General features: G+C 36.3%; 1 long non-coding RNA gene across 7 annotated transcripts in view; it reads right to left on the reverse strand.

Moving 5' to 3' along the window:
* Positions 1-596: 596 nt before the first annotated feature.
* The window catches only part of LOC143668332 (uncharacterized), an 83,079-nt gene continuing 56,367 nt past the window's right edge, over positions 597-27,308 (reverse strand). Inside the window, exons 7-11 of one of the 7 annotated variants that reach the window (XR_013168395.1) lie at positions 25,826-25,894; positions 24,889-24,948; positions 24,278-24,377; positions 2,496-2,581; positions 597-2,108 (exon numbers count right to left, since the gene is read on the reverse strand). This is a non-coding gene — a long non-coding RNA (uncharacterized LOC143668332). Of the gene's footprint in view, positions 2,582-24,277; positions 24,378-24,888; positions 24,949-25,825; positions 25,895-27,308 lie in introns of all 7 variants that reach the window. The other 6 variants (XR_013168397.1, XR_013168394.1, XR_013168393.1 and 3 more) reach the window with 6 other exon arrangements.

Below are 27,308 nucleotides of genomic sequence, written 5' to 3' on the forward strand. Positions count from 1 at the left end.
AACCATTCCGGCCAATCTTATTGAACACTTAGGGCAAAATATAAGATTCTTTGAAGGTTCCATGCACTAGGGTAATTTTCCAGAAACCTACAACGTCCAGATAAGTCCGGAAACCTAGAGGGCCCAGCCTCTCCAGACATCAACTAGTTCTATCTCCCTATTCCATATTTTTGACAGCCCCATACAACATGAAAAAGTTAGAATGCACATACACCAAATGCCCCTAAAGAATTGGAGAAAGAGTAAAGGTGATGGTAGAGTTATACAGAGAAGGTAGGGTTTAAAAAATGAGTTTGGTTGCTGAATCATTATCTTGAAATTTCTTTTAGTCTCCAGTATTTTAGAGCACTAGAAGTAAAAACCTAAAATTGTGGAATTGGAACCCATACCAAACTCTGAAATCTGTTCTACAACTAGTTGTTGTGTTGTACATTGAAATTTATTACTTTTTTTGTATACATGTTGTTTTTCACAAAAAAAAGAAAACAAGTCAATTGTGATGATAAAATAATAAATATTCCTTCTAGCCTCCAATGTTCAGGAGCTCCACATATGAGTATTTATAAAGATTTCTGGATATGAGATCAGGACCTACTCCATTCCTATGCAACTATAACAACAAAAAATGTAATATTTAAAAAATCCCCCCAAAAGTTCAAAGTCCTTAGGGATAAATGTGTCATAACATGCTGTGACCTTTTTGGAGACTATTTAAAACTTTATAGAAGGCTGTAAGTGAAGATTCAGATAAATGAAGGTGGGTATTGTGTTCATGGATTATAAGATTAGATATTATATAAATGCAAATTCTCTACAAATTAATTCATAAATTCAATGTCATACCAATCAAAATCTCAACAGAATATTTCAAAGAACTTAACAAAACAAACTGATCAAATGTAAATGGAGGGGTTGCCTGCAATGCCGGAGACCTGGGTTCATTCCCTGGTGTCTGCCCATGCAAAAAAAGAAAAGTAAATGGAATTGCCCAGGGACAGTGACAGGGTCTTCTGGACTGTGCCTTGGGAGCAGGAGTCGTCAGATACTCTCCCGTCTTCCACTTCTCACTGTAATCACTAAAGGCTGTTTGTATGTGTGAAACAAAAAAAAATGAGTAAATGGAAGAGCTCATCTTTTGTGCCTGCTACCTGACTTCTTCGCTCATGAAAAAGTATATCCAGTTTTGAAGTTTACTTACCCAACATTATTTCAAGGGTGGCAGACTTTAATTGGTGGACTTTTGTTTCATGTGTCATAGGTGGAAATTAATGGCAATTCCAGATCTGGTGTCTGGGCATGGCTTCATATTTTGATGCTGTTTGTGGGTATAACCTATGCTGGCTCCAAGACTGTTGTCCAGGCTGGCCATTCCTCTGTTTTTCACTTTGATTAAGGTAGCTGAAGTTAACATCTGCAGGTACCAGAAGTGTTTTTCAAGAAGAGCTCACTTTAGAACAGCTAGAAAAGTTCCTCTACCTTTTGTGACCCTCCGTGAAAAGAAGATAATAATGGCATCTGATGCATAGAGTTGTTGAGGGTACTCAATGAAACACAAGTGTTAAGTACTTTGAACAGTTTTTGGCTCATCCTAGGTGCTCTATAACAAAACTTTCTCTGGTGAAGATCTTTAATACCCTCTTTCTCCTGGCTATGGCAGCATGCCTTTCCTCCAATGACCCCCATTGTGATCTGGATGCATATTTTTGAGCCATAATTCACTTTTTTCTACGTAATTCAGAAAGTCACAGGTGCTTCTTTTTTCATGTGCATCCTGTAAAGGAAATAAAACCTCCCTTAGTTGCATCCTTCAGTGGATCATGAAGCGTTTCTTACCCAGCATTCTCTCTGAACCACTGGTTCAGCAACACTGATTAGCAGAACTTAAACTACATATTCAATGTAGCACTCCTGGCCTTTGTGTCTCACCCCATAGGCGAGCTGCTCAGTTGCCTGGAGTTTCTGTTCTTGTATTTCTACAGATTCCATAGCAGCTTCTGTGCCAGCTGATCAGTGGCCTTCTGGGCTCTGTGAAGACCTCTTATTCTTTCCTGCAGAAATTCTTTGGCCAAACTTTGCTGAAGCTTCCTCACTTTTTTCTCCAAACCAAACTTTACATGGAACGTTAATATATAAAACTAATGAAACAGAGTCAGTTCAAGGGAAAACTTGTGTCTGGAATCCCATCTTCTCAGTTTCCACTTTGACCTCCTTCTTGCATCTGAATGCAATTTCCATAAACTTCCACTGAGCCCCTGAAGACTCTGAGAAACACTTTTTGGAAACCAGCAATGAGCAGATGTTTAGACAACATGGTGGTCATTAACATATGGCCTTGGGAGGTACTCAGAATGTAGTTAGATGGATATATTCAGATGCACAAATGTTCATGTCTACCCTGCTCCCCCTTTCCTGTCATGATCCCCTTAAACTGAGAGGGGGAAGGCTTCTGTGGAAAGTCTGAAAACCAGTGTTCTGATATAGTGGGAAGAACAGACCTCAGTTGAATCCCAACATTCTTGCTTGCTGATTATATGGTCTTTGGGCAAGTCATTCATGTTTTCCTGAGCCTTCATTTACTCATCTGTAAAATGGAAAAATAATGCCAATGTCAGGTTATTTTGTGTCTTAGATAAATGACATAAATGTATAAGCATTGTGGCTGGCCTAATAAATGACAGCCATTATTATCTGCTCAAATTGTCTACAGCTAAAATGTCAACAAAACATGAGCAATCCCTACCTAAAAGTCAGACTGTCTCTTCCTACATATATGAAGCAGTGATTATTTATGGATGGTTAAAGAGCACATTTGTTGTTATACTGCTTCTGATGGGAGTGTGTCATGTCCCTCAGATGTGTGGAGTCAAAAAAAGAGAATATTATAGGAAAAGAAAGGAAATGGAAGAGCAAAGAGTGGAGAATTTAACACCCAATCATGGCGCACTAGTTTGGATTAACTGAATCAACTAGAAAACTAGAGAAAGCATTTTTAAAATCTGTCTGAAAACAATGGAGTGGCTAAAAAAATAAAAAGAGTGAGAAATTACTTGCCCAGGATCTGTGCAGGATGGAGACCCAGGAAAGCAATCCCAGATCTTGGAACTTTTTTATCTCCAGAGATTTGCCAAAAACATAGGGTATAGCTCTGAGACAGAAGAGAATATTGACAGCCTATGGGGCTAGGAGAACTAACTTTAGAATCAAAGGTCCACTGAGAAGAGATTCTCTGTAAAAATCCCTTCACAGGAGTAACCCATTAAGACCATACAGGGACCATGTACCAATTTATGATATTATATTAAAGTGTTCTAGATTGAGAGTGTCCTTTGTGTGTGTAAGAAAGCAAATAGGAATCCTCTCTGTAGAAATAAAACTTCACCTTGGTCATTAAAAACTTTAATAATTTTGCATATGCAATGTTTGGCACAAAATTTAAAATGACCCACAAGCATAAGGCAGCATGCCCACAAGAGATAACATAATGAAAATGATGTGGCACAAGCAAGATGATGAGGTAAGACACCCCTGGTAAACAGTGCCTCTTGAAAATGATGTCAGAATCAACTTTCCCAAAACTCTGGAAAACAACTGAAGATAGACAACTCAACAAATATTCAATCAGGAATAAGAAAACCTAAAATGGTAAGAAAGACATGGGACTAGTTTACTTGTCTGGCCTTGTCCCACTCACTTGGTTCCATACAGCAATTTGTGTGTTCAGAGTTGTGGCTTACCGGCCTATGCCCACTCAAATGCAGGTTCCTGGGGCCTGATTACTGGTACACCTAAATGAAAACATTGGCTATTTTTATACATCAGCCCCAACTGACTCAGTTTGCATGTCTGGGTCACCTACCCTAGAATTAACACAGGATGCAGAAGCAATGCTGAAGGGAAAAGCTGAGCAGTGGAGCAGAACTGGAGCAGAAATGTGAAACAGAGCAGTGGAGTGGAGCTGAGCTGACCACAGCTGCATAGAGCTAAAAACTACTATCATGAATACAACACATGATAAGAAAGAGGAATTAAAACTTTTTAAAAGGGATGAAACAGAAATTTTGGAGATGGAAAACACAATAGTGAAAGTAAAAAATACAGTAGAGGTGCTCAAAATATTTGAACTGTCAGGAGAAAAAAAATCCAAGTACTAGAACTCAAGATAATGAAAAATATTCAGTCTGAAAACAGGAGGAACAAAAGAATGAAAAAAGTGAGCAAAGCCTAAGGGGGACATGTGGGGCAACATGAAGTGCACCAATATATGTATTATGGGAGATCCTTAGAGAAGAGAAAGAGAAAGGGGCAAAAGAATATTTGAAGAAATAATGGCTGAAAACTTCTGAAAATTGATAGAACACATGAATATATGATCCTAAAATCAAAACAACCTGCAAATACAACAAACTCAAGGATATCCACATTGTAAATAAATTGTCAAAATCCAAAAACAAAGAGAGGATCCTAAAGCAGTGACAAGCAATCATCATGTACAAAGGATCCGCAGTAAGATCAAGTGCTTATTTCACATCAGAAACCACAGAGACAAGAAAGCAATGGGATGACATTCTTAAGGTGCTAAGAGAAAAAAAATTGCCAGCCAATAATTCTATATCTAGAAAAACTGTCCTGCAAAAATGAGAGATTAAAATATTACAAGTTTACAAAAGGTAAAGGCGTTCATCATTACTAGACCTGCCCTACAAGAAATGCTAAAGGAGTTCTTCAGATTGAAAGGAAAGGACACTCAACTGGATTTCAGAGCCATATGAAGAAAAAAGGATCTCCAGTAAAGGTAATTATATGGGTAAATACAAACACCAGTATTATGGTATTCTAGGTGTGTAACACTACTTTTTATTTCTTACACTAACACAAAAATGCATAAGATATAATATTTCCATTATTGGACACACAAAATACAAAGAGATAATCTGTGACAAGAACAACAAAAAGAGGAGGGACAGAGAGGTATAGGAGCAGAGATTGTGAATGCTGGTGAAGTTAAGTTGATTTAATTCAAACTCAATTGTTACAGATTTAGGATGCTAAATTTAAACCCCATGGTAACCACAAAGAGAATATCAAAAAACATACATAAAAAGAAATAAGAAGGAATTCAAAACGGATGAATACAAAATATCATCTATCGCAAAAGAAAGCAGCAATGGAGAAAATGAGGGACAAATAGATATAAGATGTACAAGAAACAAATTACAACATGCTTGAAATAAGTCCTGCCTTATAAATGATATTTTGACTGTAAATGGATTAAACGGCCCAACCAAAAGACACAGATTTTAAAAAGGCATGATGTAACTATATGTTGTTTACAAGAAATTCACATTAGATGCAAAGTTATAAATAGGTTGAAAGTGAAAGGAGGAAAATAAAACATTCCATGCAAATAGTAACCAAAAGAAAATGGGTGGCTACACAAATAGGTTACAAGAGACAAAGATGGACACTATATATTAACAAGGGGTCAATTCCAAAAGTTATAATTATATATGCACCTAATCAGAGAACTCCAAAATACATGAAGAAAACATTGACAAAACTGAAGGAAGAAAAAGACTGTTCTATGATAATAATTGGAGAGTTCAAAACAGCACTTTCAATAATGGGTAGAACATCTAGAGAGAAGATCAATAAAGAAATAGGGGATTCAACCAATGCTATAAGTGAACCAGACATAACATACATAGAGCACACTTCATTGAACAAAAGAATAATACTCATTCTTCTCAAGTGCACAGGGGTCATTCTCCAGATTAGACCATATGTTAGGCCACAGAACAAGTCACAACAAATTTAAACAATTGAAATCACACAAAGCATCTCATACTATCACAATGGAATGAAGTTAGAAATCAATAACAGAAGGAAAACTGGAAAATTCACATGTATGTGGAAATTTAAAAACACACTCTAAAACAACTAATGGGCTAAAGAAAGAAATTAAAGTGGAAATCAAAAAATTATTGTAGAGGAATGAAAAGGAAAATACCACAAACTAAAATCTATGGTACAAAAAATAATAGTAACAAAAAAACAAACAAACAAAAAAAGATAAACTCTATGGTACAGCAAAGCCAATCCTCAGAGAGAAATTTATAGCTGTAAATTCCTACATTAAAGTAAGAAAAAAACTCAAATTAGTAACTGATTTCACATCTGGAGTAACCAGAAAAACAAGAGCAAAATAAACCTAAAGTGTGTAGAAGGAAGGAAATAATAAAGGTAAGAGCAGTACTAAATGAAATAGGGAAGAGAGAGAAAATTGAGATAATCCATGAAACAAATAAAGGTTCTTTGCAAAGATCATTAATTGACAAACCTTTAGATAAATGGAGAAAGAAAAAAGGAATGATGCCAATAACTAAAATCCAAAATGAAAGTGGGGACATCACTATTGATCTTGCAGAAATGAAACAGATTATAAGAGATTACTATGAAGAATATTATGCCAACAAATTAGACAATCTAGAAGAAATGGACAAATTCCCAGGCACAACTTATCTTAACTCACTCAAGAAGAATTAGAAGATCTCAACAAACTGATAAAGGGAATAAATAAATAATTTTTTTAAAAAATCTCCCAACAAAGAAAAGTCCATGACCAGAAGATGGCTTCGATGGTGAATACTAACATTCAACGATTTAACAACAATTCTTTTCAAACTCTTCCAAAATGTTAAATAGACGAGGACTTCTTAACTCATTCTCTCAGGCTAGAATTACTCTGATACCAAAGCCAAATAAAGACATCACAAGGAAAGAAAACGACAGGCCAATTTCCCTTATAAATGCAGATGCAAAATCCTCAACAATATACTAGCAAATTAATCCAAAAGTATGTTAAAAGGATTATGCACAATGACCAAGTGAGATCTCTCCCAGTAATGAAAGGGTGGTTCAGCATAAGAAAATCAGTCAATGTAATATAGCACAATAATAAAATGAAGGGCAAAAATTACAGGATCACCTCAACTGATGCAGAAAAGGCATTTGACATTTTTATCACCTTTTCTTGATTTAAATAAAAAAAAAATTCTGAAAAATAGGAATGCAACTTCCTCAACATGATAAAGGGCATAAATGATAAACCCACAGCTGATATTATATTCAATGATGAAAGATGGAAAACTTACCCCCTGAGGTCAGGAACAAGAAAAGAATGCCCATTCTGTACTGCTAGTCAACGCTATGCTGGGAATTCCAGCAGGACAATTAGGCAAAAAAAAAAAAAAAAAAGAGAAATAAAAAGCACACAAATTAGAAAGGAAAGAGTAAACTATATTTACAGATAGCATGATTCTTTATACAAGAGATCCCAAAGGATATGCAAGAAAATCTACTACAGTGATAAATTCTGCATAGTTGCAAGCTACAAGGTTAACACACAAAAATCAGGTCTGCTCCTATACACTAGCAAAGAAGAATCTGAAACAGAAATTTAAAAAAAAACAATTACATTCACAATAGCACATAAAAGAACAAAATAGGAATAAATTTAACCAAGAGGTGAAGGACTTGTACATTGAAATCTACAAAATTCAGTTGAAAGAAATTAAAGTTCTAAATAAATGGAAAGACGTCAGGTGTTGAGCAGAAAGACTTAATATTATTAAGATGTCAGTACTAAAAAGACACCCAGAGTTCATAAACAGAAAGACTTACTATTATTAAGATTATTACTCAAAGCAATCTACAGATTCAACACAGTCCCTATAAAAATCCCAGCAGTCTTTATTGTGGAGATAGAAAAGCCAATCCTCCTATACATATAAAACCATAGAAGGCCCCAAGTAGTCAAATCAATATTGAAAAAGAAGAATCAAGTTGGAAGTCTCATGCTTCCCAATTTTAAAATTTACTACAAATCCACAGTAGCCAAAGCAATGTGGTCTACCGTAAAGACAGAAGCATAAACTGTTGGAAAACAACTGAAAGCTCAGAAATAAACCCATCATCTATGGCTAACGTTTTTTGACAAGGGTACCAAATCCATTAATGCGGGAAAGAATGATCTCTTCAACACATGGTACTGGGAAAACTTGATATCCACAAGGAAAAGAATGAAATTAGATGCTAACCCCATATATTACAAAATTAACTGTGAATGTATCAAGGACTAAAACATAAGAGCTAAAATCATAAATCTTCTAACAAGAAAAAAGCTTAAGGGCAAAACTTCATAACCTTGGTTTTGGCAGTCATTTCTTAAAAATGGCACCAAAGTATGAGCAACAAAAGAAAAAACGGATAAAATGGACTTCATAAAAAATTAAACCTTTGTATGTTAAAGGACATTATCAATGAAATGCAAAGTCAACCTAAAGAAATGGAGAAAATAATTGCTAAACATTTGTCTGATAAGGGTTTAATATTCAGAACATACAAATAACATATAAGCAATTGTTACAACTCAACAACAAAAGGACATAGTACAATTTTAAAAAGGGCAAAGGACTAGACATTTCTCTAAAGAAGAAAGCACTTGAAAAGGTTTAGCAGTCCTAAAAGTGTAAGCACTTAATAAGAGAGCATCAAAGTCATGAAACAAAAATGGACAGAAGTAAAAGAAAGAACATATAAATCCACAATCATAGTGGGAACATTTAATACATATATCTTAGAAACCAATAGAATTAGTAGAACAAAAAAATTGAAAGCATATAAGAAATTCAACCATTATTAATATACTTAACCTAACTGACAAAACAGAACTTTGTTAACTACTTTTGTTCGTACAACATATGAACTCGTACCTAAATTGGATGATATTAAAGAATTATTGCTAAACAAGCTTATTTAGGTATAATAGTATTTGTATATTTTTAAGTAGTACTTATCTTTAGTAATACATACTGAAATATTTATAGTTGAAATGAGGTCTAGGGTTTGCTTCAAAATAATCTGTTAGTTTGCATTGGCAAGTTTTATTGATGAAACAAGACTTGGCATGTCTTGATAATGGTTTCAAACAGGTTAAGGGCTGTAACAGGCTTATTATAATACTCTCTCTATTTGGTATATGTTTAAATTTTAATTCTCCAAAATCATATGACTTCACTGGGGAATTTTACAGAACGTTAAAGAGAAATAGCCCCATTCTTAGACAGACTCTTCCATAGAAGAGCAAAAATAGGGATCAGAGGGATTTTGAAAAGAAAGAAGTTGGGACAGCAGGTTTTTCCCTAAATCCACTCCCCACCCCGATGAAAATAGACACAGAAAATGAATTAGCAAAACCAAAACCCAGACAACATCTACAACAAAACTAAGTGACATGGTATCTCCAGAAACTTCAAAATATGAGTAGGCGTAGACCAATCGGCAAACCTTGCCATTCAGCTGCAAGATCCCTATGGTATAAGAATAAGGCAATGGTATTTCTATAACCTTACATAAAGATAATTTCAAAAGTCCCAACAGCTACACACTTTATAAATGCAGAAGGATGATATGAGAACAGTAGATGAAACTGAAAAGGTATTGTATAGAATCAAATTCATTGGTGACTGCAAGGGGACAGTAATAAGATCTGACAGTGTTGGAAAGGTCTTGGCTGCACAAACTATCAAAATTAGCAACTTGAATTTCCCCTCTGGAAAATAATCCCACACTAAGAAAAAAACTACTTGGAGTAGAACTCAAGTTGAACAATATAGAAATAATAGGCACAAGGTATAAATAAGGTCCAGATAAAAGTAGGGAGAGGAGCAGAATAATCAGAATTCAAGAAGTACAGAGATATCAGTGGCTGAAAATAACAGAAGAGAGATCTCTAGAGCAGTAAAGATAGAAAATATATTCTGGCCCATCATTCTTTCTTAAATTTATGACAAAATTCATAAAAATGAGCAACAATACAGGGTCGTGGTCAAATTTCCTACAAAGTCATATAAAAAAACAATCAAAATAACATCACTTCAAAAATTGAAAGCATGTCATACAGACATACCCACAAAATAGATAAAAACTATAACCTAATGGAGCAAAAAGAGTTTAAAAATGATAGATACATTATTGAACAATATAAATCAGAAATAGAAAAATAGAAAGTATGTGCCTGAAGAAAAGGAGCATTTTAAGAGAGGCAATAGAATTTGGGATGGAATTAGAAATAAAAGAAAATAAATTGAGAAATTTTAGATTTTAGAATTTTAGAAGTAAAGACTAAATTAAAACACAATTAATAGTGCCTTAGAAGAAAATGGAAAGAAGAAAAAAATTAAAATAAAAAAGAAATAAAGAGATGAAAAGGTTCCTTTAAAAAAGGATAGCTATATAAGAAAGGCAAAGGAGATCCAACATGCCTATAATAGGAATCGCTGGAAAAGAAAACCATACCATTGGGACAAAACATACACTACAAACTATAATTCAAGCAAATTTTCTTAAAGTAAAAGACAATCTGAAACTATGTGTTGAAAAGGGACACTAGGGACCTAGGAAAATCAATCAGAAATATAAATCCTGAGCTCCCCTCTAGTAAAACTAAGAAATATCAGAGGGAAAAAAAAAACTTGGGGGAAAGAATTAAATTATCATCAAACTTTTCAGCAGCTAGAATTTATGCCAGAATACATGGGAGCAACAAATTGAAGATATTGCAGGAGATCAAATGTGAGCCAGGAATTTTATTTGCAGCCAAACTGGTCTTTAAACATAAAGACCCTGAACAAATCTTTATGAACATGAAAGGACTCAAAATATTGTTCCCATGAGCCTTTCCTGATGACTCTACTAGAAAATGACCTTCATACCATTAAAATGATTGAAGAGACATACATAAAATACTGATGGTGAACATAAATATCTATATACTTTAGAATCCAGATTAATGATTTTTATAAAAAAGGCACAATAATATGAAATACTATGTGCTCTGAAAATAATCAAAACTATGAAAATATTGGAAAATAGGGAAAGTATATGAAAAATAGAATAAGCTTGTTGATTTCTGTGATGGTCAGGTTCATGTGTCAACTTGGCCAAGTGATGGTGCCCAGTCGTCCGGTCAAGCAAGCACTGGCCCATCTGTTGCTGTGAGGACATTTCATGGACTTAAATCATGAGCACATTGGTTGCACCCATGGCTGATTACATCTGCAATCAGCTAAGGGAAGTGTCTTCTGCAATGAGTGATGCTTAATCTAATCACCCAAAGGTTTTTAAGGTTAATTCAGAATGAGAATTTTTCTTTCCACTTCAGCCAGCCAGCTTCTCCTGGGGAGTTCAGTAAGGACCTTCCTTGAACTCCCCAGGCTCACAGCCTGCCCTACAGATTTTGGACTCTTATGTCCCCACAAATGAGTGAGATATATTTATAAATCTCACATTTACAGATATCTCCGGTTGGTTCTGTTTCTCTAGAGAACCCTGACTAATACAATCCTTATAGAAACATGATGAGATGTTCAACTATATGAATTCAAATCATATTCTGTGTATGGCGTAGAAGAGCAGGTTATTAAGTTTGAAATTGCTTGTTATAAGGAACAGATAGAAAACAGGCCCCACAAAAATCATGATATTAAAGCTATTATATAAGGATATTGAGATAAAAGTAACCAACAGAAAACACAACAAACTTTTCTAAATACCAAAACAATAATGATAATAATAATAATAATAATAAACATTTAAATAAAACACACAGTGAAAGACTACATAGAAAACAGACTATATATATTTGCTTACATTTTGAAAAGCAATGAAAGGAAAAATTATTAAATAAAAGCTAGTTTTATATAAGAAAAAGGGAAGAAATAGGAGGAAGAAGACAGGAGTCAAAGCTAGACCTCTTTGAATATACTTTCTTGTGCAGATTTGACTTTGAAACCATGTAAATATTTTTCAAATTAATAAGACAAAATTAAATATAGGTCAAAAGCAATCAGAGGATGCACGGACAGTTCAGTGCTTGCCTTTCATGTGGGAGACCCGGGTTTGATTCCCGGGCTATGCACCGAAAAGAAAAAAAGAAAGCAATCAGAAATATCAAAAGCAAATATGTGAGGTAGGAACTTAACACTGTATCTAGTTCATGGCATAACCCCTGTAATAAAGAGACTGCCTCCAGTTTTTTGCTTGCCAATGGACAGCTTTTAAGCTTCACTCCTTCCTTCTCCTCTTTGCACTTCTGGACAAGCTAATTGGAAAGCCCCATGCTCCCTCCTTTGGCGCCAGCGGGAGGTTCAATCCGCACAAGCCCCTGCCCACTCATGAGCAAGCGAGGATCTTCACTGCCAGCCCCACCTCTAACCGCCATAGGAAAAAAAACAAAGAAACAGCCAGTCTCCTATCCCTGCCCTCAAGCTATTTTTGAATCAGCTTTAGAGGTCTGCCCTGCTCACCTCAGAAAGCCTCATAAATAAAGCTTTGTTTACCCTCTTGATGTGTGTGTGGCAACATCAGTCTCAACCTTTGAACCAAATTTTGGATACAGTCCATCCCACTTCTGTGGGGTGTCCACAACAATATTATCTTAGAGAGGAGCTATTCCAAGTGAGTTTAAACACACTACATTGACGTGCATCTCTATGTGATATATCTTAAGGGGGAAAAAACAGCAAAATCAATCATTGTAATCGACCACATTAACAAAATTATTAGAGAAATCATACCATCACCAAAGAAATACAAAAAGCAATGATAAAATTAAACATCTGTTCATAATTTTTTTAAAACATCTTAGCAAAAAAAATCATTGAAGAAAAAATATATATAAAAGAATATCAAAGCAGCATTATTCATAACAGTCATATTCAGGAAATAATGGAAAGGGTGATCAACACTAGAATGAATCAACATAAATCAATACATCGTACTGAATCCTGATTATACATAGAAAAATTCAAATCCCCATCTCATACTATAGACAAAAATCCATTTCAGGTTATTAACTATTTTCGAATGAGAATCAATCTTTTAGAAGAAGTTTTAAGAAAATATATTTATCATTTGGAGTAGGAAAAGACTTCTTAGACATATACTGCACTAACCATATATAGAAAAAAGATACATATATTATATTATGGTTAACATTTTCTGTGCATCTAAAAATATCGTTAAAAAGAATGAAAAACAAGCCACACACTTGGAGAAGATATATGCAACACCTATAACTGAGAAAGGATTGGCAACTAGAATATACATAGATTTCCTAAAAACCATTAAGGAAAAGGCGAGCAACCAAATTTATTTAAATGGCCAAGATACAGTAACTCACAGAATAAACAAGATTTGCTTCTCATTTGCTTCTCGAAACATAGGGAAAGGAGTTCTGCCTTACAAATTTAAACCTCAGTGACATCCAGTTCTCAACCATCAGATGGACAAAAAAATTCATATCTGACAATTATACACATCAGCCGTGGATGTAGAACAACAGGGACATCTACTTACTAAGAGAGGGAGATTGTATTGGTACAACCACTTTAGAGAGTAATTCAGCAATCTTAAGTATGATCCATACTAACACACTCTATTATTCAAAATTTTCCCTTCTAGATAATGACTCTAAACAAATAAACAGCCTCACATTTGTGGATAAGGAGCTATGCACAAGAATGCACACAGCAGAATTGTTTTTAATAGTGAAAATTGAAAACACAAATGTTCATCGATAAGAGAATGGATAAATAAGTTTGTGATTCATTTTTACATTGGAATACTACTCATCAATGAAAATGAATCAACTGGAGCTATGCCATTGGCATGGATAAATCTCACAAAGATATTAATGAAAACAATCACTTTGAGGAATACATACAACAATGGCTCAATTTATGCCAGGTTTTAAATAACCATGTGGATACACACATTTGCAGTAAAAGTATAAATAAAAACTCTAAATTTAGAATAGTGGTTATTCTTATGACATAACTAAGGAAGAATATTGGGATATTTGTAATATTTTGTTTCTTAAACGGGGTATTCTTTAAATCATATTTTGATGTAAATTACCTACTGCATCATTCATTTTATTAAGAGGGGGTGGTCATATGATGAACAATGTGAAATCAAAAGATCCCACATTAAATGGGTAGAAAACAAGGAGTCACACTACACCAGGCAGTAGGAAGAGTCCTGGACAGCAGTTTATAGAATACATCAGGCAGAGGAGAAGCTATAATTTGGATAATCTAATTTTCAGATGATGAGAGTCTTTCCCGGGAGTTGGGGAGATAAAAACGAGGAGGAAAATTGACAGACACCTTGTGACCTCTGACCCTTTACCTGTTGCCCCTCCTTCCCCTTTCACACAGGGGGATGTTTTGAAGAAAATTTAGCCAAAGAAACAGTGGATAATCTTCACATGCCAAAATCCAGCAGGACTGTGTCTCTTTTCACTTAGAAACGGTGCCTAGAGGGAGTAGTGTCAAATACAAAGCTTCTCTACTCCTTCCAACCTGGCAAATCGCAAGTTTTAGACTGTGTCATTTTTATTTCTGGTGATAAATATATTGAATTTTATTACTGCGATGCATGACTTTTCTACTCTGCCAAAGATATAACATTTATTTATTTTAGATCTAACTAGTTGGCAATGACTTCTGTTCTCAGCATGGCTAGCTAAAATTGAGTTCAAGCAGAGTGTCTCTCCCACCCAGACTAACCTGTAGCGTTCCTGCTGTTACTTTTGAATTCTGATCTATCAAGAAAATCATCTGGGTCTCTGCTTTCTCCATATTTTGAGAATACAGATTCATATGTGGCTATAATTACATTCACTAACAAGTCTCTGTTGTCAATTATAAAGTAGTAGTAGATACTATGAATTCTTTTACTGGTTATTTTTGGGATAAAAATATGTTCTTAGTTATCACGTAAAGTGGAAGGTTTGTTACCTGCATTTATTTTTAAATTTAAACTGGTGATGGTGGTGCTCAGAGTTCACCCCTGTATTTTTCCATTACACCAAACTGCCTCTATTTCATAGCATAAATGACTTCAGTAAGGTATCTGACCAAATATCTGATAATACATTTGTGGGTAAAATAGAGATCTGTGCATTGGAGAGCCAGTGCAGCTACGGAGATCACTGTCTGGTCGAATTAATAGGGCCAATTAATGAAGGAATGGCACCCTGAATGGGAAATTGACCTTTAGTGACTGGACTAAGTCATAGAGTACACCTGGAGCTCTGCTCTACAAAATGTTTAACTTCTAGTGCCTCAAAGGAGGGCACTGATGATTATGCTGACCTAACATGCAGATGAAATTAGGATAAGAAGATGTTTTTTTACCATAGAGGAGAGAACCAGAATCCAAAGTACTGTCTATGCCTGAAATTATAGTCCACATTTAGCAAGGAAAACAGGCTCAAACCGTGAAACAGAATTTGGACTGATATACAACAGTCAGGCCTGAGGTCCAATAACTTGTACCATGTCTATGCCCTACGCCTCACACCCATGCTATCCGTATACACACACACACACACACACACACACACACACCTGTCATTGGCCCTGAGCACAAGCTCTGCGTGCATCTTCAAAATGCAATTCCAAGGCATTCTGTACACAGAAAGGGATGAGAGAAGACCTAAAGAAGCTTGGAGGATGCAAGGAGAAAGTAAGAATGACTGAATAAGAAAAGTCTAGAAGTCCAGACAGGGACAACTGAAGTTTGTCTTTTACGTATGTCCTTGTCCTTAAAAGCTGCTGAGTAAACACCGGAATGACTCATCAGAGCATCATGAAAATGGTCCAGGGCCTCTTCCAGGTAAGAGGGAAAATTGAAAGAGGCTCAGATTATGATAATGGCACTGGTTCTGCATATGAACGCATTTAGGGAGCCTTTTTTTCTTAGCCAATGCTTTAACTAGGTGTTTGCATTTAAAAGTAGAGAATAACCTTACTGGACCTTCACAATGGGGTTGAAACAACTGGTAAAAATAAATTAAAAAGAAGTCAGGTTAAAGCTCTGTGGAAAGCAATACATATGATCTACAATGAAAAAAGCTATACTTTTTTTCAGAGGCTTATACTTTAAATTGGAAAGCACATTACAATTTTGGAAATGTTTTCAAATACAGTTCCCCGAGTGATCCCGTGAAATACCAGCATTTGGGGGGACTTTTTATTGAACTACAATATATATGTAGTTTTATGGATATAAAAGTGCAAAGATCTCAAGGATACATACAGCCTGATGAGTTTTCATAAACTGAGCACACCTGTGTAAATCATGCCCAGATTAAGAATAACCATGATCAGCATTCCAACAGCCACCCAGCAACTAATGCTCCTAACTGCAAGCTCTCCCACCTGGCAAGGTAACACTATTCTGACCTCTCCCTGCACAGTTTCACTTTGGCATAGATTTTTAAATGTCATCTTAAAGATGAGGAAGCTAGGGTTCAGAAAGATGCAGTGACCTCTCCATGTTTACATAATTCTCCAGTTGGCCAGATCCAGTTCTAATGTCCAGCCCAGTGCCCTGTCCTCTATGCTGCACTGCTACATTTTCCTTCAACTCCCTGGAAAATAGGAATAACTTTTGCCCCTTAACTGTTTGTCGTTCATCTTCTTTTAGTCCTGAAAGGAAGCTGCAATTATCAGTTTGAATGAGGAAGTCCAAACATGAATTTTGTAAGTGTCTTCCAGGCAACAACCACCATTCCTGGTAACAACCACCATTCCTGGTTGTTGCCTTTCTACCCTTTGCTATGAATGGACTTATCCTGTAAAAAATCTAATTTTTTTTTAAATCATTTTTTAGCCCATTTGTCACTCAGTTAAATAATTTCCTTCATGTCATCTATAGAATGTAACATGCTATGTTTTCTTTTTCAAATCCTGGTGAAATAGTAAAAAATATTATACAAAGGGGAAAAACTTCCAGACAAAAGCAGCTGTAAGAGAAACACAAAAACAGTGTAATCTGATCACTACCAGATAATGATGTAGTAGTCTCTATAGGAAATAATGTATTTCTTCAATAAAATTAATGCAATTGATCTTTTCATGTCCGTTCACTTTTCCCTAATTAACTGACATTTAAATGACTTGATCTTACTTTTCACTTTTCCTGTGACTTGAGAAAAAATGTCATAACATTGCTGTCTTTTCAAATATATCACCTTAAAACTTCTGAATGCTATGTATATATTAAGCTGATCCAAAAATTACTTTAAAGAAATAAAATATTTTTTGATTGTACAGCAATTCTGATACTGAATACAGTATTTTGGTTCACAGATAAGAATTCATATAAGCTGGTTTTTTTTAAAGATAAACAATGGATATTCTGCTAAACTATTTCATATAATTGCAGATAACAAGCCTACAATAACAGAAATCATTATGATTTTTCAGGAAAAAAATCGCATCCCTAAAGATTAGGTAAGCAAGAGGCTTCACTCCCTTTTTAATGTCAACATTAGAAAGCAACTAGAAAATAGAAAAGTAAAAACAACTTCTGAATGAGGTAATAGAGAAACACCATTCTTACTATTGCACTGAATTATTCAAAATTATAATGAAATTCCAGGAAACATCAGATGCTTCAGGTACATGAAGATAATTTTGTTTTTATAACCAATTTCGGGCAGATAAATACTAGAATCCTTTCCAATTTCTCCCCTATGAAACTAAAGTGTCACCAAGATTTACAGCCCCCTCAAGTTCTCTTTTCAGAAGAACATTCATTTACATAAACAGATAATCCTAGATAAAAATTTCCATTAGACAAAGGTGAAATGGATCAATTTTCTCTGCCAAGACAAATCTTAAATCTTGAACAGATAGGGTCATTATTACACCAGCCCCATTTCAGAAATAATGTATTTTTAAAAAATCAGCCGATAGCAGCCATTTCCAGCTTTCCAATTATCTTTAAGAAAAGCTTATTCTGTGGACAATAAAGCACATTACTGCACAATATGATACAGTCCATAAAGATCACAGTGTTTTATGAAAGGTTAAAGAAAGCTCAGCACATTTAGGCGAATGTCATAACCCACAAAGTCTTTCAAGACTTAGCCGAAGCCGCAGGCATGCTGTGCAAATATTGTGCTAGGGAAATGCAGGATTCCTTTTCAGTATCAAAACAGTGAAAGAGAAAGCATATGTCAAGATGTTTCTACTGTGAATCCTGGGATTCCTTCAAATAAAATGGGAGAGGAAACCAAATCACAAAAACATACCTCTCTTCATTTTTGAAGCAACCAGATTCACTCAAATGAGGGTTATATGCTGACAAAAAGGAAACTGCAATTTCTTGGTACCCTGTGGCCCACTTTCTTGTCTCTCACCAAGCAACAGTGTCATGATGTTTCATTAATATTTATAAAACCATAGAGAATTAATTTTAAAAGTTTCTGCTTTTTTCTTCCTTTCTTTGTAAAATGCCCTAGTAGTTTTAAATGACTGGGGAGCGAAGGATCTGTGCAATGATAGATACTGTTACAATTAAATAAAGTGAGTATAAAACTTTTGTGCAGCTGATATAAAATGGTTTCAGCATACTAGCATAGGGATTTGGAGATAGTCCACATTTCCTTCCGGTCTAACAAAGACCTGGAACAGCCTCAGTGGCAAATGCTTCCTTACCAAATTAAGAGAGGAAGAATTCACTCTAAGTTATTGCTCACCTCTTATGCACAAGACTACAAAGAGGAGAAGGGATAGAAGATACTCGATCTCAGTCCCTCAAGGAATTTGCACATATCATGGAAGGCAGAGGGAGGTGGAAGGGGGCAGCTGAACTATTTAAAGGGATCAGGGGTAGGTACATTTTAAAATGAGAATGCAGAATAAGATAGAGGATGGTTCAGTAAGCTTCACTCACTTTACAAGGACCCTAGAAGACAACGTTATTCTGCAAACCTCTGGAATTACAGTTTAAAGTAAATAAAACCTTTGATGAAGTTGGAGATAATTACTGATACTTATGCCACATTATCTAGAGATGGAAACATAGCTGCATCTTTTAAATACTTAGAAAATTGAACAGAAATGGTAAAAGAGAATACAATTAAGTCTAAATAATAGTTTTTAAAACTTGGTTTTTAAACTAAAATACAGTTCCCTTAAATCAAGTACAGTCTTGTAGATTATATAACTAAAGCTAAATTAGAGTTAGGAAATAAATCACCTTTGGCATAATCATGAGCCAATCATGATTATGTGCCATTTGAATATTTTGTTTAGATGTATTTTAACCTAAAGAGGAAAGTCTGAAATCATAGTTAATTGTGGTTTGAACTAATTATACCAATAGTTGATCTAACTATTTTGGATTTTAAGTTTATTACTTTGAATTGCAACCTGAGAGCAAAATTTGGTTTGAATTGTCTAGGGAAAGACACACTTATAAATATACTCTACCTAAAGATTATAAAATAAATGTCTACTATGACGATATTAAGTAGATTATCTAAAAGTGTTCCATTTTTCTAGAGAGCACAATTATCAAATACGAAAAACTTCCACAAATTTGTCCTTCATATAGAAAAAAAAATTAAAGTTAAAAGAATTACCAAAATTACAATCTGGATGATGGTAATGAAACACTAAAGGAAATTCATGAAAAGAACTATTTACATTTAAACTGAGGACTACATAAAAAAAATATATATTTAACTTGCATGAAGAGAAATCCAGGGAAACTCTTAAAACATAACATACTCACACTGGAATAGGTTAATGAGAAATGCTGTAAAAAACTCACTCTTATTTCCCTCAATTTAACTGCAACACAACATGACTTCTTTCATTAACATGATTCTATCAAGTTCTTAACTGCCAACTATAGAATAATGATGTAAGTGATAGTCAAGTTCTTTGAAAAATGATAATGGAGAATCCATTGATGTTTAAGCAATTGTTATCCCATTTACTCCCTTTACCTCTCCCGTGGTTAATCCTACAGGCAAGGACCATATCATGGATCAGAAGGCTGGAATGAAATGCAGACTAAGTCATCCAAGGCCCTATGGCATTAGAATCACTTAGGGTGTTTGTGTTAGTTAGATTCAATTGTCAACTTGGCCAGGTGAGCATATCTAGTCTCGTTGCTGTGGACATAAGCCAATGGTACGTGAACCTCATCTGTTGCTTATTACATCTGCAGTCGGTTAGGAGGCGTGTCTGCTGCAATGAGTGACGTTTGACTTAATTGGCTGGTGCTTAAATGAGAGATAGCAACGCAGCACAGCTAAGCAGCTCGGCATTCCTCATCTCAGTACCAGCAGCTCAGCCCAGGCCTTTGGAGATGCAGAAAGAAGTCACCCCGGGGAAAGTTGTCTGAACCCAGGGGCCTGGAGAGAAGACCAGCAGAGACCATCTTGTGCCTTCCACATAAGAAAGAACCTCAGTGGAAAGTTAGCTGCCTTTCCTCTGAAGAACCAACAAAATAAATCCCCTTTTATTAAAAGCCAATCCATCTCTGGTGTGTTGCATTCTGGCAGCTAGCAAACTAGAACAGTGTTTATTACTACTGTAGACTCTTGAATCTTCCCCAAATCCACAAGGATCTCAAAGGTCAGGTGTTTCCTAGGCTGCTCCAAGCAACTACCATGAAATGAGTAAGAACAGAAATTTACTAGCTTACAGTTTCGAGGTTGAGAAAAATGTCCAAATCAAGGCATCATCAAGGTGATGCTTTCTTCCCAAAGATTGGCTGCTGGTGATCCTTGGTGCCTCTGCCATTACGGCAAGGCAAGTGTATCTGCTATTCTCTCCCTTCTCTTCCAGGTTTTGTTACTTCCAGCTTCTTGCTCCTGTGGCTTTCTCTCTTTCTCAGTGTATTCATTTCATATATAAAAGACTCCAGTAATAGGATTAAGACTCAACCTGAAAGAGGTAGGTCAGACCTTAACTGAAGTAACCTCATCAAAAGGTCCTACTTGCAATAGTTTACACTCACAGAAATTGATTAGATTTAAGAATACGTTTTGGAGGAACGTACAGTTTCAAAACTACCATGTCAGGTATCTATATTTTTAAAGCATACCAGGTGATTTAGACCTTTAAAAGTTTTGAGCAGCAGGCTTTAGAGCTCATGAAACATTAAACTCTTCTTTAAGAGCCTGCTAGCTATCAAGCACCATTGACTTAGCTAGGAACACAGAAATGAGCAAATCATTACTGTTACCCCCAAAACTATAAAGGCTGGAGACATGCCAAGGAGTCATCTGAGACTTTAGAAAAATAATGAATTTGTAGTTCATATTTCTATATTTTTTATTTAAACATTGCTCTATTTCTATCTTTCTGTTAGATATGGGGCATGACCTACAGTCCCTCCTAGAAATTAAGAATAAGCCATCTCTAGCTTGGTTCATGGTTATGGGTTCATGGATAGTTACATGTAATAACCAGATAAAAGCCCTTTAAAGACATAAAAATAAAGCAACACTAATGAACTCAAATATGCAAAAATCAACTTTGATGAAGCTGTTGACAAATATGCAGAAAGTAAGACTTGATTACAGAAACTGCAATGCTTTCCCACAACAGACCAAAATGTAGATAAAAGTAATTTTTCCGTTTTTAAAAAAAATGTAGCTAAGTAATTAATCTGTTACTTTTTTCCTTTTCTGGGTATAGTATTTATTTTATAAGTTTATCATTCTTTTGCTTTTTTACTGGCATGCTTATATAAGTTGTATAAAAATAAATAAATCTTTAAAATAAAGGAACATCATTATCTTCACCTTACACATGGAAGATATATACCTGATGGATACTAACAGGGTTTAAGAGGACCAAAGTATCACCCATCATTACCTCCACAAGACTTCAAATTATTGAGAAAAAGTAAAAGGAATCAGGGATGTGGAAATAAAATCATCAGCTTTATTCTGAGCAACACCGATCTGAGTACCAGTTAGACCGAAATGTAAAAATTGACCCTCTCAGTACCCTGACCCCACACAAATTAAATATGGCAACCCAAAACCATGGCGCTCTACTCTCTGCAGAAACAGATCTTGCTTACAACATGGAAAATCAAAGAATAAAATGCCTCTCTCCTAAGAATAGGTTGTTTCAATTTTAAAAAATAAGAGAGAAAACCTGGCAAATATTGACCCAAGTATGTTCTATTTATTCTCCCAATAGAAAGAATGACTTAGGAGAAGTGATAAGAAACTGGAGAGAAGAAAAGAAATTCAACATTTCCAAAAGAATCAAAATAGTAAAGGATGATAGAGACCTACAGGTCAAAACATAGATGAGTTTGGACTGTATGTTTCTAGGGTTGATCTAGTTAGGTTGAAATAGGGGCAAGTCTCTTCTCATGACTGGAAATTCTCATGTAGCACTATAGAGAGGAAACTGAATCACCAGTATTTCCTCTAAAGCAGGTTGCCATCCTGAGCCTCTTCTTAATGCTATTCATCCTCTCTCCCTTTGCTGGGGAAGTTGCAGACATACTTAATAGCCATCTCCCAGCCCTCACTCTACTCACCTCCCTTTTTTATTGTGTGCACATGTGCCACTTATATCCATAGCTGTCTTCTTATATCTGTCTTAGTATGCCCTGACAGGTCCAAACATCTCTCGATCCTGCAAGCCCTGCCAATCTAGTCCTCTGCCTAGCAACTCCTGAGCATATATCACACTAACCTTTCACCCCCTCTTCATTGGACCAGGCAGACTCCTCATCTCTCCGCCCATTATAATACTTACATTACTTCACTTTTGTTTAACACACCCCCTAAGCAATCCACATCCTACACGACACCATACCAGCCGTCCATCAAAGTTTCTCCGCCTCCATTAACTCCCCCTCACCAACCCTTTATATTCCATGTGCTTCCTCATCTAAGGAGCCTAGTCTGTAAGCCTTGCCAGCCGGCTAGGTCCCACGAGCCACCAATGTAATAAACTGCTGAAACTATTCCTTAGTCTCGGTTTATTGTGCTCGCGCACCCTCCAGACCTTCGAGCCCCCGGTCTCGGCTGACGCCGCTCTCCAGCCGAACCTCATTCCGAGGACGAGACCCCAGTGCGGGCGGGCCAGGCAAGCCCGAGCACCGCACACCAGTTGGGCCACTCCCTGCACAGGTTGTTGGATAGGGATGGGACACTACTTTCAGATTTTGACTGATCCCGTGAAATTTCATAGCTAATGTGACATTTCTCACTGGAATGCTTCCTTTAATTTATTATCTAGAGAAAAATGTGACTTTCCTAGGGCAGAGGTGAGTCATCCATGATTCTGGATTTGTCTCTTTCAGCAGAGCATTATTGCCCAGACTGGGAGTAAGGACAATGAACACCTGGTACGCCATCTGACAGTCACTTTGGCTGACATTGCTGAGTTCACAGCATGAAGCTTTCAGGCAGAAATCATTAGACTTCCTAGCCAAAGTAGTTTTTGATAATTGCATTGCCTTAGACTTCCTGACTTCCTCCTAGCCCAACAAGAAGGCATATGTGCTATTGCTAATACTTTCTACTATACATTGGAAATACCTCAGGGGAGGTAGAACAGGAGGCGACTAAAATCCAACAGCCATCCCACTCACAAAGTACACTTTGTTAGCAAAGTGTACTAACAGCTTCTCTGTGGAGATTTTTAGCTGTCTCCTGGGAGTAGGAGAGTATGGATGCAACCATTTTCAGACAATCCCGATCACCCTAGGGAAATAATAGTGTGCATAGGTGAAGCTCTCCTGATGTGCTGCTGCTACTGGTGATTCCCAAACCTTTACTGTCAATATTGTTGAGAGCCACGGGCTGGTAAGCCCAACCCATCTCTACTTTCGTGTCTGAGGTAGGAAGTGGCCTTAAGTTGTGGAAGCTAATGCAGAAGAGTAGGCTAGGCCTGGTTGAGAGGCCAAGGGTTTTGATGGGGAAGTCACAGACACATGCTCATCAGTCATCTCTCAGCCCTTGCCTACACCTACACCTTTTCTATTGTGTGCAATGCTTCTACCTGTTTCCATTCCTCAACTAAGGGAGATGTTAGGCCTAATGAAAAGGCCTGAACTTACCTTAAACCCAGAAACAAACAACCGTAGTTGCTTATCAGGACAGGAACACTCAGTGGCAGGGGACTTTGCCATGTGATATGTAAATACCAAGCTCTCAGACAGCACAAATTTTTCTCTACTTTCTGACTTAAAGTAGGGTGTGCAAAATTGCCATCCACTGACACAAGCTGTTGGCCTCCGGAGAAGACCAGCCACTACCGGCTCTTTTTGACATTTTGTGCTGTTTAAGTAATAAAGTGAACATTTGTTAAAAATTTCTCTTATTCTTGAGTCTGTTTTCCTGCAACATACCATGAAGCAATTCACTTCATACCTTCTCCTTTTCTTCTTCCCTTCTTCCCTTCATTCTTGCAGTTAAGCCCTGCCCAGAAAAGGAAAACAAATTTCCATTTCATGTCCATATTGGTGAATACCTGTGAGCAAAATGCATGGTAAGAATAGAAAACAAGTCTTCATTCATGTGATGAAATGTGGAAAAGAATCTTACACTTAAAATTGGCGCCAGGCACTTGAGGAAGAAATACGTCAGTAAGTACTTAGAACAGAAAATAGGACCTCAAGGGGCCAGTGTGTGCTCTGAATTAGACAAGGAGAGAAATACACCTGTATTTACAAATATAAGGGGAAGATGGAGGGGTGAGGAAGCAGGCGGGCCCAGAGGAATGGCAGAGGATTGTAAAGTATACAAAACGACTTGCTATAGTCTTCCAAATTTTTAATGAATCCACAAAAACTCGCTGAATGTTTGATGTGAGTGGATTTCATATAGAAACCAATAAAGAAGTAAAAGCAGTAAATTGACATGAAAGCAATATAGTCACCTGCAAAGGCAGGAACAAACAATAAGCACATGAGCCAAAGAAATCTTCAGGATGATTGATAACTTTAATGGGCAGTCGAATTGGAGATACAAGACAATCCTACCTGCTTTCAAGGTTGGAGAGGTTCCACATATCAGCGTCTGCGACAGGTTTTCTAAGCTACCTTTTGGTTTTCAACATGTCATTAAAGTAAGAAAAAGAAAAATGAATGAGGAACCTGTGGCATCACTTTTACAAGCAGACTTTTCTGAGTGCAAGTATACCTTACCTGTCATTTTAACTTTTTATGTGCATGTAAATAGCTATTATTTCAGTTGCTGGAATATTAGTCATAACATCTAATGATGTGGAGATTGTTGCCTTATAAAACTCACAGCTGGGTAGCTACATGGCTCAAGGCAAAAGCCTATTTTAAAACCCATTGCTTTAGGAGGAGAACATTTATTAAAACATTATATCTATTAAAAAAATATGATGCATCATTGGTCATTCTCTGTGTTGCAGTGCCAATACAGTTTTTCCAGAAAGCTTTTTGAGTTGATACCTGAAAACCTGGCAAGGTCCATGGCCTTATAATTTACCAGTCCATCAAAAAATAAATAAATCCCAATAACCAGAAAGTAAATCACCAAAGGTGCCTGCACAGCAGCCCATAAACTCATGTTTACACAGGCTCCATAGGGGTAGCTGATACTGTCAGATATTTCTGAGCTTGCAGGAAAGTGAACGTTCAAAAAGGAATAATGGCTTGATCTCCTTGTAGCAGAAGTTAAATGAATTAATAATAAAGATACAGTGGGGTGGAGCCAATTATTTGTAAAATATGTGAGACGGAAAAAAAGGAAAAGCTATCAACTGGGGTGACAATGGCTGAATAAAAATGGCAACTTTATGTGTTGAAGTAGGACTCTATATACAGTATTTCTCACAATATTTCCTGAATTAGAGGAAAATATATTTTTCATCAACAGCAACAAATTCAGAATAATTTACAGGGATGAAGAACTTGCAAAAGGAAATCACTGCCTTGTAAAATATACCATCAGTCCAACTACACAGGCCACTTTTGCTGGATAAGGAGATTATTTAGTCTGTGGAATGTCATTCCCCTAAAAAAAAAAACAGTTGATGAAGATGTATATCTGGTCTGGACCTAGTAGAAGTTTTACAAACATATGCAAAATAGAATCCAAATCCTTTAATTATGCTTATTTTCCTTTCTGCTGCCCAACTTTGCACAATTCTTTTGCTTAATACTATTTCCATCAGGGTAAGCAAAGAAAGGCAGATATGAAAACATTCAAATGCAAATGTTTTCAAGCAAGTTGAAATTTGAGATTAAAAATAAAGCTTAGTTTTGATTTCACCTATCCTATGCCATCCTGGGTATTTTAAAACAATAAAAAGGATCACTACTGGAAAGTAGAATTATATAAGTAAGCAAATAACTTTTACTAAGCCAGTGTCATGGAACCTATAAATTCCCTTTGCTGAGTCTAGTTGAGCACATTATTTGGTGCTGATTGCTGTTCTCTGCTTTCTCTTTCGCTACACTCACTTGCTGTTCCATAAGAATGTTCTGGTTATAGTGCCCAGCTCCCCACTTCAGGGCTGAGTCATACATTTCCAGCTGCCAGGATGTGCTGGCTGCCTGTGCTTCACAGGTGGATCATCCTGGGGAATTACCCTTAGCAGAAGGAAGCTGTTGAGCCCCACATTAAGCACATCCCCTTGGAGGAGTTCCACATGCATTGATATGGGAATACAAAGGCCCAGTTCCCTCGTCTTAATCTGAAACACCTCTGAAGGGCTTTCTAAGATTCTAACTTCCATGTGGGATTGGCTAAGACCTACGGTCAACTGTTTCACAGTTTACTTCTCCATCTGCCCAAACCTGCCTCCCACAAAGGTGTTATTCCTCAAAGAATCTCCAATAAATTTTCTGAATGAAAATCTCTAGCTCAAAGTCAACTCCAAGGAAACCTACCTATAGCAGGGTCTCTCTTAACTTGTAGCAAAAATTGGACTAAAACTTAGAAAGGAAAAGCTCTATGAGAGCACACAACATCTCTCCATTGACAGTATTTATTATATCCATGGACTTTTCCTATTTTGTTCTACCTAACAGCCACCTAGCTTCACTGAAAGAAAGAAATCAAATTGATCTTTATAGAAAAGGCTGGGGAAAAGGAGATATGGGAAATATCCAGCAGAACAGCAAATATTTCATGTGCCAAAATACTATCTCATTCAATCCCTAATGGCCTTTCTGGGCAATATTGGCCATATTCCTGGAGCAGGAAGATGAAATTGAGTAGCTTATGAGGATTCCCAAGAGTAAATAGGCCATTTCTAGCCTATTCCCCTCTCAGTAAATCAGCTACTCCCTTGAATGAAGCTGTCTGTTGTGACCTGCCTAGTTTCTGCCCAGTGACTGGAAATTTCAAAGTTTTCTTCCTTTTAAGCACTGAAAAACCCAGATCACCTCCAGTTGTCAAGTTTGTCCAACTACCAGCAGAACTA

The sequence above is a fragment of the Tamandua tetradactyla genome, chromosome 24, assembly GCF_023851605.1.
Source record: "Tamandua tetradactyla isolate mTamTet1 chromosome 24, mTamTet1.pri, whole genome shotgun sequence".
In the NCBI taxonomy this organism is placed as follows: domain Eukaryota; kingdom Metazoa; phylum Chordata; class Mammalia; order Pilosa; family Myrmecophagidae; genus Tamandua; species Tamandua tetradactyla.